The sequence below is a fragment of the Triturus cristatus genome, chromosome 1_1 (genome assembly GCF_964204655.1).
Source record: "Triturus cristatus chromosome 1_1, aTriCri1.1, whole genome shotgun sequence".
In the NCBI taxonomy this organism is placed as follows: domain Eukaryota; kingdom Metazoa; phylum Chordata; class Amphibia; order Caudata; family Salamandridae; genus Triturus; species Triturus cristatus.
The window spans coordinates 562,733,974-562,748,966 of NC_140579.1; the positions used below are offsets into that span (position 1 = coordinate 562,733,974).

At 43.0% G+C, this 14,993-nt stretch overlaps 1 protein-coding gene and 1 long non-coding RNA gene across 3 annotated transcripts in view; one reads left to right on the forward strand and one right to left on the reverse strand.

Moving 5' to 3' along the window:
* NAV1 (neuron navigator 1) overlaps nucleotides 1-14,993 on the forward strand; it is a 2,160,095-nt gene that overhangs the window by 242,282 nt on the left and 1,902,820 nt on the right. The gene's annotated exons all lie outside the window — the stretch shown is intronic.
* The window catches only part of LOC146870632 (uncharacterized), a 111,790-nt gene continuing 98,094 nt past the window's right edge, over nucleotides 1,298-14,993 (reverse strand). Inside the window, exons 2-3 of the long non-coding RNA XR_014978827.1 lie at nucleotides 12,656-12,693; nucleotides 1,298-1,427 (exon numbers count right to left, since the gene is read on the reverse strand). This is a non-coding gene — a long non-coding RNA (uncharacterized LOC146870632). The remainder of the gene's footprint in view (nucleotides 1,428-12,655; nucleotides 12,694-14,993) is intronic.

A 14,993-nucleotide genomic window follows, 5' to 3' on the forward strand; every position in this document is an offset into this window, starting at 1 on the left:
GTCCATCATTTGTAGTGTTAATGCTAACAAATTGTGGCTTTCTTCAACACTTTCTCGCCCCTCTGTCAATTTACGGTACAACCCTCTAACATGCTCTTCTGGCGTTACTCTGTGGTTTTTCTCATACAGGGAGAACACTTCATAAAAAAATCGTTGCAGGAAATAACCCTTCTGGGGTGGTGTATATGCTTCATAAATGGCCAAAATCTGATTAGGGGTGGAACGGTCCTCCAAGCAGGTGTGAGCTAGGCCTTCAAGGGCAAGTTTTTCCATTTGGGTGACACGGGTATTCGGGATCGGGCAGGGGGCGTTGGTTCGGTGTCAATTTGGACAAGAGAAACAGTGGGATCAGGAGGTGGGAGCTGAGCATTTTCGGAGTGTCTATGTTCATCCATCGGTGAGGGGGTATGAGGTATGTGAGGGACATGATATGGAGGTGCCAACGGAAGGAGGAGTTCCTCTTCATGGGGGTCTGCTCGCGCTAGTGGTGCATGCCGCACAGAATACTGACCAGACGCATTCAACCTGCGCTCCCTGTCCACACATGCGATGTTGGACGCAACTTTTTCCTGTTGTAATTCTATTGACGTCAGTTTATCGTTTTTTCGAGCCATTTTCTATAGCCTCGCTTGAGCCTTTCTTTCTCTCTAAACTCCTTCCTTTTCCACTGACCCAAGGCATCAAACATCGCTTGTCGTGACCTTCTCCTATGAAGTTGTGCTTCTACAGCCTCAATCTTCTGGGGTTCGAAAGAGCCATACATGGGCCACTGAGTCTCTATATCCTTAGACGTGTATTTATGCCATAATGAATTGTACATTATGGGAGAAATACTGTATTTTATGTACATGTCCTTACTTGGGGTACCTTCTGGGGGGGGGGGGGCTGGCTGACTATCCTCTAGCACCCTTGATCGAGATGTGCAACAACAAAACCATCGTACAAATTTACTAAACACGGGCATGTGTTTCTACGTTATCTTACCAAAAAGTCTCTACAAGTTTCTAAGCCGGACAAAAAGTCCACATTACCCGTTTACCTTCACTTTTTGCAGAGATACCCAAAACAAACAACAAAAACGTGTCGCAAACCAGCGACCCTACCAAAATCCTTTGTCTCATTCTCCAGGCGGTCTCTTTACTGCAAGGATCGCCCAAGTCTATCGGGGGTCCCAGTCAGGACCGGCGCCACATGCGGGGGTCTTCTCAGATGCAGTGAAGATCAGGTGGTGGTTACGAAGACAGGGGACTCTTTCGCGTAGGTATATCCCACCACGTCCATTCAATCTTCCTCTTTGGGACCCCTCGACCGGGCAGCCGCATCACAGATGGGGTCCAACATTTGGCGCCAATTGTGGATTTGGGGGTCTTGTCAGAAGCCCACCCAAAGGTGCAGTCCATGGGTTCTGAATACAAAGGAGACCAACACTGGAACACGGAAAGAAAATATATTTATTGCAGTCTCATGAGAGAGAGAGAGCATCAGCAACAGACACCCATAGCAGTCTGAGGAGGCAATCTCCTGAGTGCTTTGGTTCCGCATCTTATATACTCTTCATCCCCACCCTGTGCGTGTAAGGAGAACAAACAAAAACTCATAATTACACAACAAGCAGAGGTCAATCTGATAAGTCAGCAGATGGTAGCTGTTGGGTCCCTGCAAGGCGTAGAGCGCAGAGTGAAGACAATAAGCATCTGGGAAATTCCCTGTCCGACTGGTTGAGCATGAGTTGGTCAGTTTGTGGCAGGCCAGGGCACGGGCAGGACGTGGGTGTCCGTGCAGGAATGAGGCCAATCAAGAGTGAAGCCCCAGAGCGTTCATGATACACAGAGAAGGTCAGTAATGAAGGGTGAAGCGCTAAATGGTGGAGCGAATGGCAAGATAATAGACCTACTTTTCCACAACTCACTACTTAACCCCTTCTGTGCCACGCCCTTTCCCCCTCCTGTGCCGGGCATTTTATTAGTGGGTGGGGTTCATGACGAGATAGTCTTGTCATGGGCACAGCGTGACCGTGCTCAATGACAAGACTATCTCGTCATGGGCACTGAAGAGGTTAAAAGAAATGCCTCTGGCGTTTTCACTTGATTCAGAGTTATACCTAGTCCACCTGATACATTTTTCTTATCTGCGCCTACAATTAAGGGTCCTATAAAAATTCTTCTGCCCTGAAGATGGTCTCATGGTTTTGATGCAGTAGGAGACCGAAATGTGGATTTTTTTCACCCAAATCAACCTTTTCATTTTACATAAAAATGACACTTGCACTTTAGATATAAAGTCTTTTGGGTTTGGAGAGGTTATTTTTGATAATCCAAGGTCTGTTCTCAGAAACATTTTTGGAAATACTTTACGACCCTAAGACTGGGTGGAGTTCATGGCGTTCGCAGAGTTCTGCTATGTGAAACTCCGCGAAGTTATAAAAAAACTCTGCTGCACTACGCGGAGCTCCGCAAGCTGCGGAGTGCGTTAGATAAATGCCGTTCGCGGTGATTTTCAGCGCTGGGTGTTTGTCCGCACTGTGCAATCGTTGCGAACGGCATTATGCAACACACAAGAGGGTGCTGCTTCCTTTCTGCCACTCGAGTAGATTTTTTACTTGAGCAGCAACTTTCTCAACACAAACGAACGGTTTCTCAACAGGAGCGGTTGCGAGCGTATGCAACCACTCATAATGAGAAATCCGACCGCCGGCACTGAGAAATCTCGCCGGAAGTAGATCGTCCACGCTCGCGCTCGCCAACTTGACATTGACAATCGCGAACGAGGAAAAATCTCGCCGGGAGGTGGATTTTCCTCACTTGCGCTCGCCAACTTGATGTTGACCAGCGCGAGCAAGGAAAGAAACTCTGCTCCGTATTTTTCAGAACTCCACGTAACATGGAGTGCGGATAACTCTGCAAACTCCGCGAGCGGAGCGGAGTTCCCCACCCAGGTCTAGAATGAATACGGTGCCCCCATATGGAAATTGTATTTAACTGTTTGATAATATTTGTGATTTTTACTTTGAAAAAACTGCCTTTTTATTTTGAATTATTTATGTTATCAGCACTAAAAAAGACTGTACACTTAAATCAATCTATAAACATATTTATTACATTGTAATCCCAGCATTCAATTTGCCTTTAATTACATTTTGTTTGGTTACAATTTATTTCCTCGTTTGGATCTTTTTAACCAATCACTTATGTATGTTTGAAAGTTTTTCCATATAATTCCTTTGTTGTTCACATTACATTCCCTTCTCCTGACGGATGATTAGTTTTCTCTACAGTGTGTCACCGTGTTAGGAGGTTAAAGGGTTTCTGATATCACACTATGATTTAGGTGAAATCATATACTTGACTGTAGATTCTAAGCACTGAAGATCATTTGACTCAGTCTATCAGTTGAAATGCCTTGAAGCAAGGACAGGCGGTACCCTTGTTATTGGGCTGTAACTTTGGATCTATACAGTGTTGCCAAATAAGTTTTGAAAGGTATTTAGTGCACGGAAATCTAAACGGGGCAAACAAACGAGTTAGATTACATTGTGTTGTTTATTCCCAGTACGCCTAACCTAGGGTTTAACTTTACCGCTTTTGACCGTGCTCTGGTGCCCTGCGATGTTGGTACTAAAGGCCAGAGCCTATACATTCCTTGAAATGCAAACATCTCTGCACCCAACCAATATTCAACCCCCTCATAAGGCTTTAAATTCATAATGGAGTAGATGTACTGTTGACCCCTCATGCCTGTAGCAGAACAAGGTCTCCCTTTGGATATATGCTATGCGCCCACTACTGCTTAATGTGCCTGTAAATATTTATACGCAATGAAACCCACTGTATGAGCAGCAACATACACATATAGCCCATTAAACCGTGATCTAAGGTGTCTAAGGAGAAATTGAGTGCAGGTTGTGCACCTGTTAAGAATATCTCACAATTGACGTTCAGTAAGCGCTCCTAATGTAGTAGTGTTCATAGTGACACAGTATCACCAAAGTAAAAAAAGATTGAATGTCCAATCATGCACAATTCCTTTTCGAGTGGAAATAGTTCTAAACCACAATAAAAAAATCAATAAAAATGGGATACGAGAGGGCAACTAGAAGTCTCTCTTTGTAGTCATGTTTGAGCTATGACACCCACATATTAGGGTAATGCTGAAGGCCTCGCGACATAGGACTCAATGGCTCACTGTTACTCCAAGTGCATTTTGTTTCTTCATGAGGGAGCCCTGCGTTTGAGTGGCAGTCCTAGGAAATGGCAGTAACTATCCTCCGGTTTCTGAAGTCTGCTCCTGTCAGGCCTAAGTAGCTCTATGAAACCCATTACAAGAAATATAACTGAGCGATTCCTTCACTTCTCACTGTGGAGGCTCTCAGTGAGTGAGGCCAGAGGCCTATAGAAATGCTTGGATACGTTTTGCTTTTTCCTGGCATTAGATAATTACAGCAATGCATTAGGAAGTATTCTGCGTCATGGTGGGGCAAACCCCCAGGGTGCTTTGCTTCAGCTCGGCCAGTGATTGGCTCTGCTGTAGAATATAGACACTGTTGCTGATTACAATTGGTTGCAAGCAGGTGCACTGGCACTGATCACAAAAGAGTTGTTGCTGGAGACCACTCATTGATGCCTGTTAAAGCATATTGCTTTGCACTGTAGGGCGTACTGCTAGTAATGTGATGTACTGTGATGTTATCGGTCATTTGTGTCATGGATAACCCCTCCCACAGTGGTATACGGTGCAGCCTAAAAGCCAGAAGGCATATTCTTACAAACAGTGATGTAACCTAGGCCCAGCGGCACAGGAGCCCCTTCCCCTTTGGGACGCCACCATTCAGGCCAATGCCTATGGATATCTGCGAGATAAGGGAATATCAGGGACTCCTTAGCACATTCTGCAGGGAGACTCCATCCTTTCGGGTTACTCCACTGCTTGTGTCACAAGCCAGTCGGTCTTCTGCACTTACATCAATGCTACAATTTTGTTGCAGTGCACTGGAACAATGCAAAAAGAACAATTGATGGACAGAATGCAGAACAATGTCATACATTCACCACAGTACAGAGATCTGGGCCTAAATCCATCGTTTTTTTGCTCACCATGCCATTCCAGTTTGGACCCAGCCATATGCAAATCAGCCTTGACCCTGCACCCAATGGGAACAGTCCAGCCTGAATTGCCAGGCCAGGTCCTCCCTGGACTGGAAACAAGCATCCTAGGACCGGTTTCGAGGTTTTACCCCTCATCAGCCAGGATAGCTTGACTCCAGTGACATGGAGAGCACAGGACCCACGTCTGGGCAAACCCGTCCCACACGGGGTGACAAATGCAAAAAGAACAATTGATGGACAGAATGCAGAACAAGACCGATTTGCATATGGCTGGGTCCAAAATGGGGTGGGGTGGTGAGCAAAAGAATGATGGATTTAACCCAGATCCTTGCAACTGGGGGTGAATGTTTGCATTGTCCAGCATTACGTCCATCAATTGTTTTTTTGCATATATTGCCCTAAGTGGGAAGTGTATGCCCAGACGTGGGTCCCGAGCTCACTACACCACTGGATTCAAGATAGCCTGGCTGATGAAGGGTGATGCCATGAAACCGGTCCCAGGATACTTGTTTCCGGTCCAGGGAGGACCTAGCTTGGCAGTTCGGGCTGGACTGTTAGGGTCAAGATTGATTTGCTTATGGCTGGGTCCAAACTAGGGTGGTGTGGTGAGCAAAATAATTATGGATTTAACCCAGATCCTTGTGACTGGGGGTGAATGTTTGCATTGTCCAGCATTCCGTCCATCAATTGTTTCTTTTGCAGTGCACTGGACCTGCATGCCTGCAGTTATCCTCTGCCCTGAATAGCATCATAGCCAGAGGTTGGTGATCCAGGATTGACATGGGGTACCGTGCTGGCTCCATTCTTCCCATCTATCAGGGCTTGCACATGCAGTGCTTCGATGCCACAGGATGTCTTGAGCAGGGCACTGGTGCATTGGCATCTGCCATTTCAGTTCCCCCCACCCCCAGTTACCACTGCCACAGAAGACCATGCCCATGCTTTGACAAGCGCAGCAATATAGGTTTTTTTTCCAACCTGCCTTCTGGCATGCTCCTGCTCCCACAGTTAGGGGGTCAAGTCACTGACGGACAATGTTAAGAATGGAAAGTCTTGGCAAGAGTACCCCAACATTTGTCGACCCAATAAAACCAACCACAATTTACTTTAACAAAGAGAAACAGAGACCTTTACTTTATTAGCATTGACTATCTTACACGCAGTGATCTTAACATTGTGATTCCTTGAACCCTATATCAAAAGCTGGAAGGTTTGCTTTGTCTAGGTGGATGGCATCCACTTTGTGGGAACCTCAAACATACATCCTGAGATTCCTCACACTTTAAGAGTGATTGCCCCTCGGATGCATGGCTGACCCAGGAGCTGATTCCTTAATGGTGACTTGTTAGCTTTCAGATATTTACTCCACAGATCCAGGTGATATTTTGCATCCGGAAGTCAGCATTCACCTCCGTGTGAAATGTTACTTTCTGGGTCCCTTTTTTTATTCAAAGGTCTAACAGCCTACAACTGAGGCTTTTTAGGTCTGGTGCTAGCCAAGACCTTTTGATTTTACACAAATTATACATGTGACATGCTTACGTAAGGGGGCTTTCAGCCACATTCACATTTTGCTTCCGCCTACTACATCATTCAGCTTGGGGCAACACGTCAGCCTATTGCAGCCACTGGTTAACTTCCCTTTGAGTGACTGAATTTCAGGTCTGACGTGATAAAAGGGTACTTTTAATGTAAACACATGGCACAGCCCAACTTTATCAGATCCCATCTCCTACTAATTCAAAACACACCTATTCCCTAAAGATTGATGTCACTTATGGAATCAGTACCAGCTCCACCCACCATTGTCTGCTACCTCAGCGCCGCGATATCCAGACAGGATGAATGTTGCGCTATATAAATAAATATAAATAAAATAAATACTAATGCTGGCCTTGTCTATCTTACTGCTGCTATTTCACATCAGCTCAGATGAACTTTAAATATAAGCTAATCAATATGCGCTATCAATCTTGTCATTCCTAACAGTCAGTTAGTCTTTCTTTCTTTCTTTCTTTCTTCCTTTCCTTCTTTCCTTTCATTCTTTCCTTCCTTTATTCCTTCATTCGTTCCTTCTTTCCTTTCTTCATTCTTTCTGGTTTCTTGAATTTCATCTTTCCTTTCTTGCCTGCCTACAGAAATTTGTTTTCCTGGAAAGTGTTGACTGCATCGAATGGCTTCCAAGCAGGACCAAAGGGTCACCAAACAGTAAGTTAAAATAAGCCTCTTGCGAAGAAAGTGACGTTGACAAATCAGGGGTAAAGCTGGAGAGCGCGTGGGGCCTGCGTGTCTCGGGTTAACAACACTACTCGTATAATGAAGAAGGGAACTGGCGGCTTTATCTACTATTAAGTTAGTCTTTCTTTGCTATGCTTTATGTCCTTTTTTACCCCTTCCTCATTTTCTTTAGCTCCCGTCCTTGCTTTACACTTTGTCACCTCGCATTCCAATTCCAAACATTCCTTTTAGCTACCTCCACTACCCTAATCTCTTTGGATCTCTCTTCACCCTTTTCTGTTCATCCCTCCTCCCCATTCTCACTACCTCTTTTACTCCTTAACTTGCACAGGCTCCCCCGCATCCCAAAAATATACAAATAAGCGTTTACAACAGGCCTACTTTAGCATACAGTATGCGTCGCTAAGCAACAGGTCCCTGGCCTCCTTACCCTGCATCTTTGGGTGTCCATGACAACGGGTACTCTCTCCGGCAAAATAGATCCATGACAACGAAAGGATGAAGGATGCTCTGTCATTTCCAATATTGCACGTACAGTGGGGAGACCTAGGTCTGCTCTGGAATTCAGACACGTGCTTTACTAAGACTCCCCGGGAGGACCCGGCATGGGCTGACAGGAATCTCCAGGACCAGCCACACTCAGCAGGTGAGCACCCTCTCTACTTTTAACAGTGTGGGGCAGGCAGACGGACGACCTCGTGCAACTGAGTTAGTCTGTTACAGCAAACTATATGTGTATTGGTGTATGGAAAATATTTTGTTTAGGAAGGACATTTTCTCGATGCTCTACAGTCTCTTTTGTTTTTTTCCCTTTGTGTGTCATAACCTGTGTCTAAGCTGATCTTTGTAGATACTCGTTCATCTGAACCTTTTCCTGTTTTTTCTAAGTTTTAGACTAGGAGTGATTATATTAAGAATGATATGCCATTAGCAAGGGAAAGGCTGAGCCTTTGGTACGTGGCACTGTAGTTTGAATATTCTCTTAGTACTTAATACTAGTATTGAAGATGGCTCGTAGCGCTTCCAACTATAGCATATGAGAAAGCCAAGAAAAGGGAGATACAGTGTTTCAACTAGGAGCACGTAATTTGGTCAAGCCAAAATTAGAGCTCAGATCTCCTTGCTTAGCAGATGACTACTGAAACATTCATCCCCACACCCTCCGTGACATTACACATGGATGCACCTGTGAGATTTGTAAGACCACATTTCCCAGCATCTAACATGACTTAGATAAACTTTTGTATTCACAAAAAAGCATAGTCTGGTGAGAATAGGGAAATGTGATTGGAGGCTTGGGTTAGGACTGTTGGGGGAACATGTGCATGATTATGCTGTGCATGTGTGATTGTGAGTGCTCTTATTACAGGGCTCAGAAAAATACAGTTAACAGGACACTATCCTGATCTGCCAGATGGGATCCACAGCTTTCCAGACGGCAAGAGGAAGGAAGTGCAGAATTTACCTCACTTTGTAATGGGAGCTTTGCGGTTTGCTTTTGCCTTCAGTTGCATCCTTAGTGCAACAGAGGATTTTCTGGACCCTGAGGCATCTAATTTGCTATCCTAGCTCTAGAATATTTAGGATAGTGCAACTGTCCCCAAAATAGTTCAGGGGGCTTCTTTAGTTTTCAAAACCCCGTACTGGAAAACTTTGGGAAAAGTTACTAATTCCACAAATATCATAAATCATGGTTGAAATAGTGCAATTTAGTATCTCTTTACAACTCCTGTGCCCTGAGAGCACCACCAAAGGGAACAAATAGGAATATAGGGTGACCACTTTGCTCAAGGTCATTACGGCCAATCCTCAACTTTCCACCTACAAACCATTGCTTTAAGGTGTCTTAGTCAAATAAGTTCAATGGAAGTGAAGCTAGATTGCAACACCTAGAATGTATTAGATGATCACACAAAAGGTTAAGACTGGAAGGTGTACGTAATGACCTGGAAGGAGGTGGTCACTCTATAGGAAGGAGCAGATCAAAGGCCTAAACATCAATCTGGACTTCTCATGTGTACAATGCAAATTTGAGCTTTGTGCCCAATTGACTAACCTGGTGATTTCTAGGAGTTGGGGTATGAGCGTCAGACAATAGAGTGGAAACAGGCAGTGGCAGGCTCATGCTCCAACATGTAGGTTTTCTGATTTGGTGTATGTGCTGTAGGCAGCACTATGTTATGGAAAATGTGCATCACCCCATCTATTTCTCTGCAAAGGGAGAGGTGGATTCTTGTTTATAGGAAGACAAAATTGAAAACAAATTTGTGGCTCCTAACCATGTATAGGTTAAAAAAAAGGTTTTAAAAGAATCCGTTTCTGGGGCTCTTTAAAGCATCATGGAACTATAACCTATGCTGCAAGTGACTGAGTCAGTCAGAGGACTGATGCCATTCTGCAGCTGTCCCTTTTGTAGATTCTACCTCCAGCACTAGGACGACCACCTCACTCTATGTCATCCATATAGTTGAATAGTTTCCTGTCCTAGTCTTTCATGTAGCAACATAATGCATTCTTGGTGTATAGAGCTAGTCTATCTTGTATAGAACTGTGTGGTGATGTCACTGGAGGAGAATGGAACAAAATGACATCTGTAGAATGTGTGATGTAGGCGTGTTCAATGCCTCTCCTTGATAGTTATTTTCTTTGCCCCTTTTGTACCAGACGTGCCTTCTGTTTATCTATAATAAATAGTGTCTCCAGTTTCAAGAAGCGTTGAAATTCGTCATTGCAAAGTTGGCAACGAGGAGAACGAAGGGTTCAATATGGGCAGTAGCATGAGTACTACGTATTGAATAGTATACTGACAGTAACAGCGTGAAAAAATATCAGCATTCTTCGGGGGCACAGAAATCCACTATTTTGTGTGAAGCAATTGCACATGTCAATTTTCAATTTATTAGGCAGTTTTAGCATCTGGCAGTGATGAAGAGCTTGTGTGACACATTTCTTTTTGAACGTGTCCTCCTCAAATGCACATATATTCCACTAGGGCACGATCTCAAAGCAGAGGCGTAGCTAGAGCTTGTGGCGCCCGGGGCTATCCCTCAGATTGATGCCCCTGGGGGGGGGGGGGGTTTGCTGGGGAAAAAGGACGGCAAGCACCTGAAAGAGGACCGAGAGACACGTAGTATCGCCGCTAATAGTTGCCTCGATCATGCAAGTTACATGCACATACATGACACGGTCCAAGGCTACACAGTTTAATACACCGGTGACTGGCAGTGACTGGCAGTACAAAAGAGAACACACAGACTGCATGATCTATCTGGGGACTCAGAAAAACCGCATGTGACATCCATCAGAGAGCTGCGTGACTAATTACCTGGTAATCCCCTCAGCACAATGCAAACATGCACATACATGACACTGTTCAGGGATCCATCATCTACAGCTGACATTAAATGATCATTCATCATGGTCCCCCCATTAAAGCAGTGCACTTTGTGATCTGCATGGTACATGTTCTTTGCAGCAGGCATATTAACCCTCTGTGCTACCTTTCCAGGAGTCAACCCTTCCACTAGACAATACTCCGATCTTTCTCTAGGAAGAACATTAATCACCAAAGTTATCATGACATTTTTATTGTTTATGAAAATTGCTGGAGGCCAGGAAGGTGGCAGCAAGTTTTTTTTAAACCATAATATACTTGCAAACACTACGCACCCACCCGAAATAGGTACCCAGTGCGGTCACACCGTTTGCACAGCCCTAACCTGCTCAAGGTTCATGTGATCTCAGTGACAGAGTCACAGTGACTGGATCACTGTTGCTCTTGGGTGTGCTGCTTCGTAGGCCTGCCCGCAAGACTGGAGATGAAATTCAGTATGGATTGTGGTGGACAGGCCTTCAAGGTTAACTCACAATTGACACCACTAGGGTACACCTGCTTGTGCTAAGACATCAAGCCTGCTAAGGTCTAGTGGGGCCTTGTAAGGTCTAGCATGGGAATATGCTCACACAGTAGAGTGGTCCGGTGGACTGGTCATGAAGGCTGAACCCAGTTCCCCAGTTCCAAATTCGACAGCTCTGGCCATAGTACCACATCCTCTACCCCACTGAGAAAAACTCGCACTGCCTTCAGCTACAACCTAATTGTGCCCGCTATAAACACTTGGATGTGGCTCAATTCAAATTATGCACTTGATAAGAGTAATATGCTGCCTAAAAAAAAAAAATTAAAAGCAAACACTCATAGGGAATGCAAGATTAAGTAAAGCATTTGAAATGTAAACAGAAACAACATGGTTACCTTAACGATCTCTCACTATTCAGAAATCAGCGAGTGGTTTTACCTGAAAAGTTAAGGACATGTCTACAGGGCCCTGAAGGGAACCGTTTCAATGTCCATTGCTTATATCCTTAATAAACGTAAGCAGTATGGTTTAAAAAGACCACATCCATAAACAGAGCCATGGTACACATTTTGTTTTCCAATCCATCCATCAACCAGGTATTGCAGTCCCTCCAGAAATGATGCACTTTCCCACCTGGGAACAACAATGCTGTTCAAAGAAAGACGAGAAAACAAAAGTAGCGCTTCACTGCAAAGTCTGTAAAGTGAGGCTGATTTGTTTGGATGTGAATAAAACCAATCTGGCCACTTTGCAACCACTCTGTCTTGCTTTATTTAGTAATGTATTTATTTTTCATTTATAAAACCTTCTATTTCTCTCCATCCCGCTGCACTTTGGAATAGAAAAATGTCAGAAAAAGGGCATTTCCCGCAAGAGTGTTTTTCTTTTTTGGCTCCATTTCACAGGCAAGCAACTAAATGAAAGAAGGAAAGAGGTTGTGAACCGTTTTTCAAGTTACGGTTTTCAGTAAGTGAGGAGCAAGACAGAAAGAGGGGGAATAATAGGAGGAGAGGGGGAGACAGCAGCCAGCACAAAAAAGAAGAGGACATTGCCCGAGTCCTATTCCTTCTCTGCCCATCCCCGAACGTCCACGAAAGCAAGCCGAGCCTCATCTGAATGCCTTTGTCCGCCCCTAAAATAGTGCTGCCTGGGGCGGACCGCCCCCCCCAGCTACGCCACTGTCTCAAAGCAAGCAGCTCTGTAAAGAATGAATGCATTTTTCGATGCGCATTCACTTGAACATTTAAGAATTCATTTCTTTTGATGAAGCACAAGTATTTTTGCACCCATTAGCGAATGGCACTGTCAAGAACAAACGCGTTTTTTATGCATGTTCACTTGAACATTTAAGAATTGATGAATTTCAATGAACTACACATACTTTTACATGCAATAAGAAAGCCTTATTCTAACAGTGATTACAGATAACTTTTAAAAGAAGAAATTTATACTCACTTTTTTGAGCCCCTCCGAGGCTCCCTCTCTGACAAACCCTAGGAAAAAGTTTGAAAAGAAAGAAGTTTTGGAAAACGAGCAAAATAGAAAGTTGACTATTTCTTCTTAGTCAGTTGGAGGCAAATTGTCAGCCATATTTGATAATGTTTACACTTTTAAGATAATTGGCATTTCAGGAACAGTGATTTGCAAACTTTAAAACTTTGGTGCAGATCATTATTGCAGCGATTGGCATGCTTCAGAAAAGTCCACAAGTCTTAACTATATTTACAGTTATTTGCACTCTTAAAAACATCAGTCCAGGTCAATATTGCAGTGACTTGCATGCTTTGTAAAGACTATAGCGTTAGAGACTACAATTTGCATGTTTAGTTTTATTAGCAGTTATATAGTAATTGAGTGCATGTTACTTTAAACAGTGATTTGCACGCTAATTTTTTTTTTCTCTTTTCCTTGGTTAGGAATACCAGTCTTACAGTATGCAGAATGAATCACCTCCTGCACCATTCTCTGGTGATCCGCCTCTAAAATGGGAATTATGGCTGAGATCTTTCAGAGTATATTTAGAAGCTGTTGACGGGCAGAGGTTCAGATCTGAAACTAATTAGAGTTTGGTGTATTACTACTTAGGGGTAGAAGGTGAAATGTTTTTCTTCACTTACCTGCATATAAACCTTCAGGGAGCAAAGATCCAGATGAGTTTGAAGTGGCTATTGCTCAACTGGACAAATATTTTACCAAAACAAAAAATTATTGTTGTGCAGAGGTATACATTTTTAACTAGGTTACAAAAACCCAATGCAAGTAGAGATACATTTATTACAGCCTTGAAAGTATTGTCTGCGAAATGTGAATTTGAGATTTGCACTTCATGATTCAATTAATTGCTAGGTGTGATTCAAAAACAATTCAAGAAAGACTATTACGTTGTAAAAGATCCTTCATTAGATAAAGCTATTAACATTGCTCATGTGAAGATCCAAAGTAGTTGGAAGTGTCATTATCTAATACTACTATAGCAGGGGTTGTAGCTAATAAAATGTCTTCTACTCAGAATAGTGATAGTAAGAACCAGGGCTTCACAAGTAGTGGTAAACCTAATGCCCAAGTCAAATTTACACAAATCATCTGTTGTTATAGGTGTGGTTCCCCTTCATATGTCTCTTCATTTAAGAATCACCCAGATATGAGTCAACAATGTAGAAATGTTGACAAAATTGAAATAGTGTTTGATGTGTCTTAAAAGAAAGTAAAAACAATGAGTATGACAAAGAGAATGGTAACAAAGAGTATGTATCAGTAGTTAAAGACACAAAAGTACAAAAAAGGAAAACGATTGTGGATCCTGATATTGAAGTTTTAATTATTGAGGTAGAGATCAAGCTTTTAGTAGATGCAGGGCATGCTTTAATATTGTTTCTCAATATAAATTCAATAATTTGTGGAATAAAAAGACGTTGCACCTTCCAGATGTGTTAGCAGTAGCCTTTGAAGGGAGTGGAATCGATATAATTGTGTATTTTTGGGCTTCCATTGGAGTTTTGTATGATGTTATTCAAGGATAGGTTTATGTGGCTAAAAATGGGATTAATGTCCTTGTAGGGTTGCACTAAGCAGAATTCAATTCAACCATTAAACTTGGATGGGACAACCCTGTTTTTATTGATAGGAAAGAGGTTAATTCACTTAGAAATAATGGTGATATCAAAGAGGGTTGTGAGAAGAAATTTGAGAAGGTGTTTCACGAAAGTTTAGGTAAAAGAATGGATTTTAGCCACACCATCAGAGTAAAGCAGAACGCAGCACAAATTGCATAATTTACCCTTGAGTGCCAGGAAAGAATTATCAAAGGTGTTGAAAGATTGGTGTGAACAAGGCATCATTGAAAAGGATGAAGCAATCGATTGGCTATCTCCCATAGTTTTAGCAAGGACAAAAATGGGAGATTTAAGAATCTGTGTTGATTTAAGAAGCTTGAACAAAGCAATTTGGGTAGATAATTTTCTGTTGCCAAGGACTGAAGAGTTGATAATGAAGATTGGGTGTTCCAGCTGGTTCACCAAATTAGATTTGAGAGCTGCCTATCATTAGGTAGAATTAGATATCCAGCCTTGTCATCTTACGGCATTTGTCACTCATGATGGAGTATTTCAATTTTGTAGATTAACTTTTGGTCTGGCATCCACAGCAGCCGTTTTTCTGACACTGATGTCAGAAGTGTTTCAGTACACCCCTCATGTAGTTATATTCCCAGATAATATCCAGATTTTTTCCAGCATTAAGGAGGAACATGATAATATTTTGGATGAGATTTTATGCACACTAAAGAAGAGGGGTG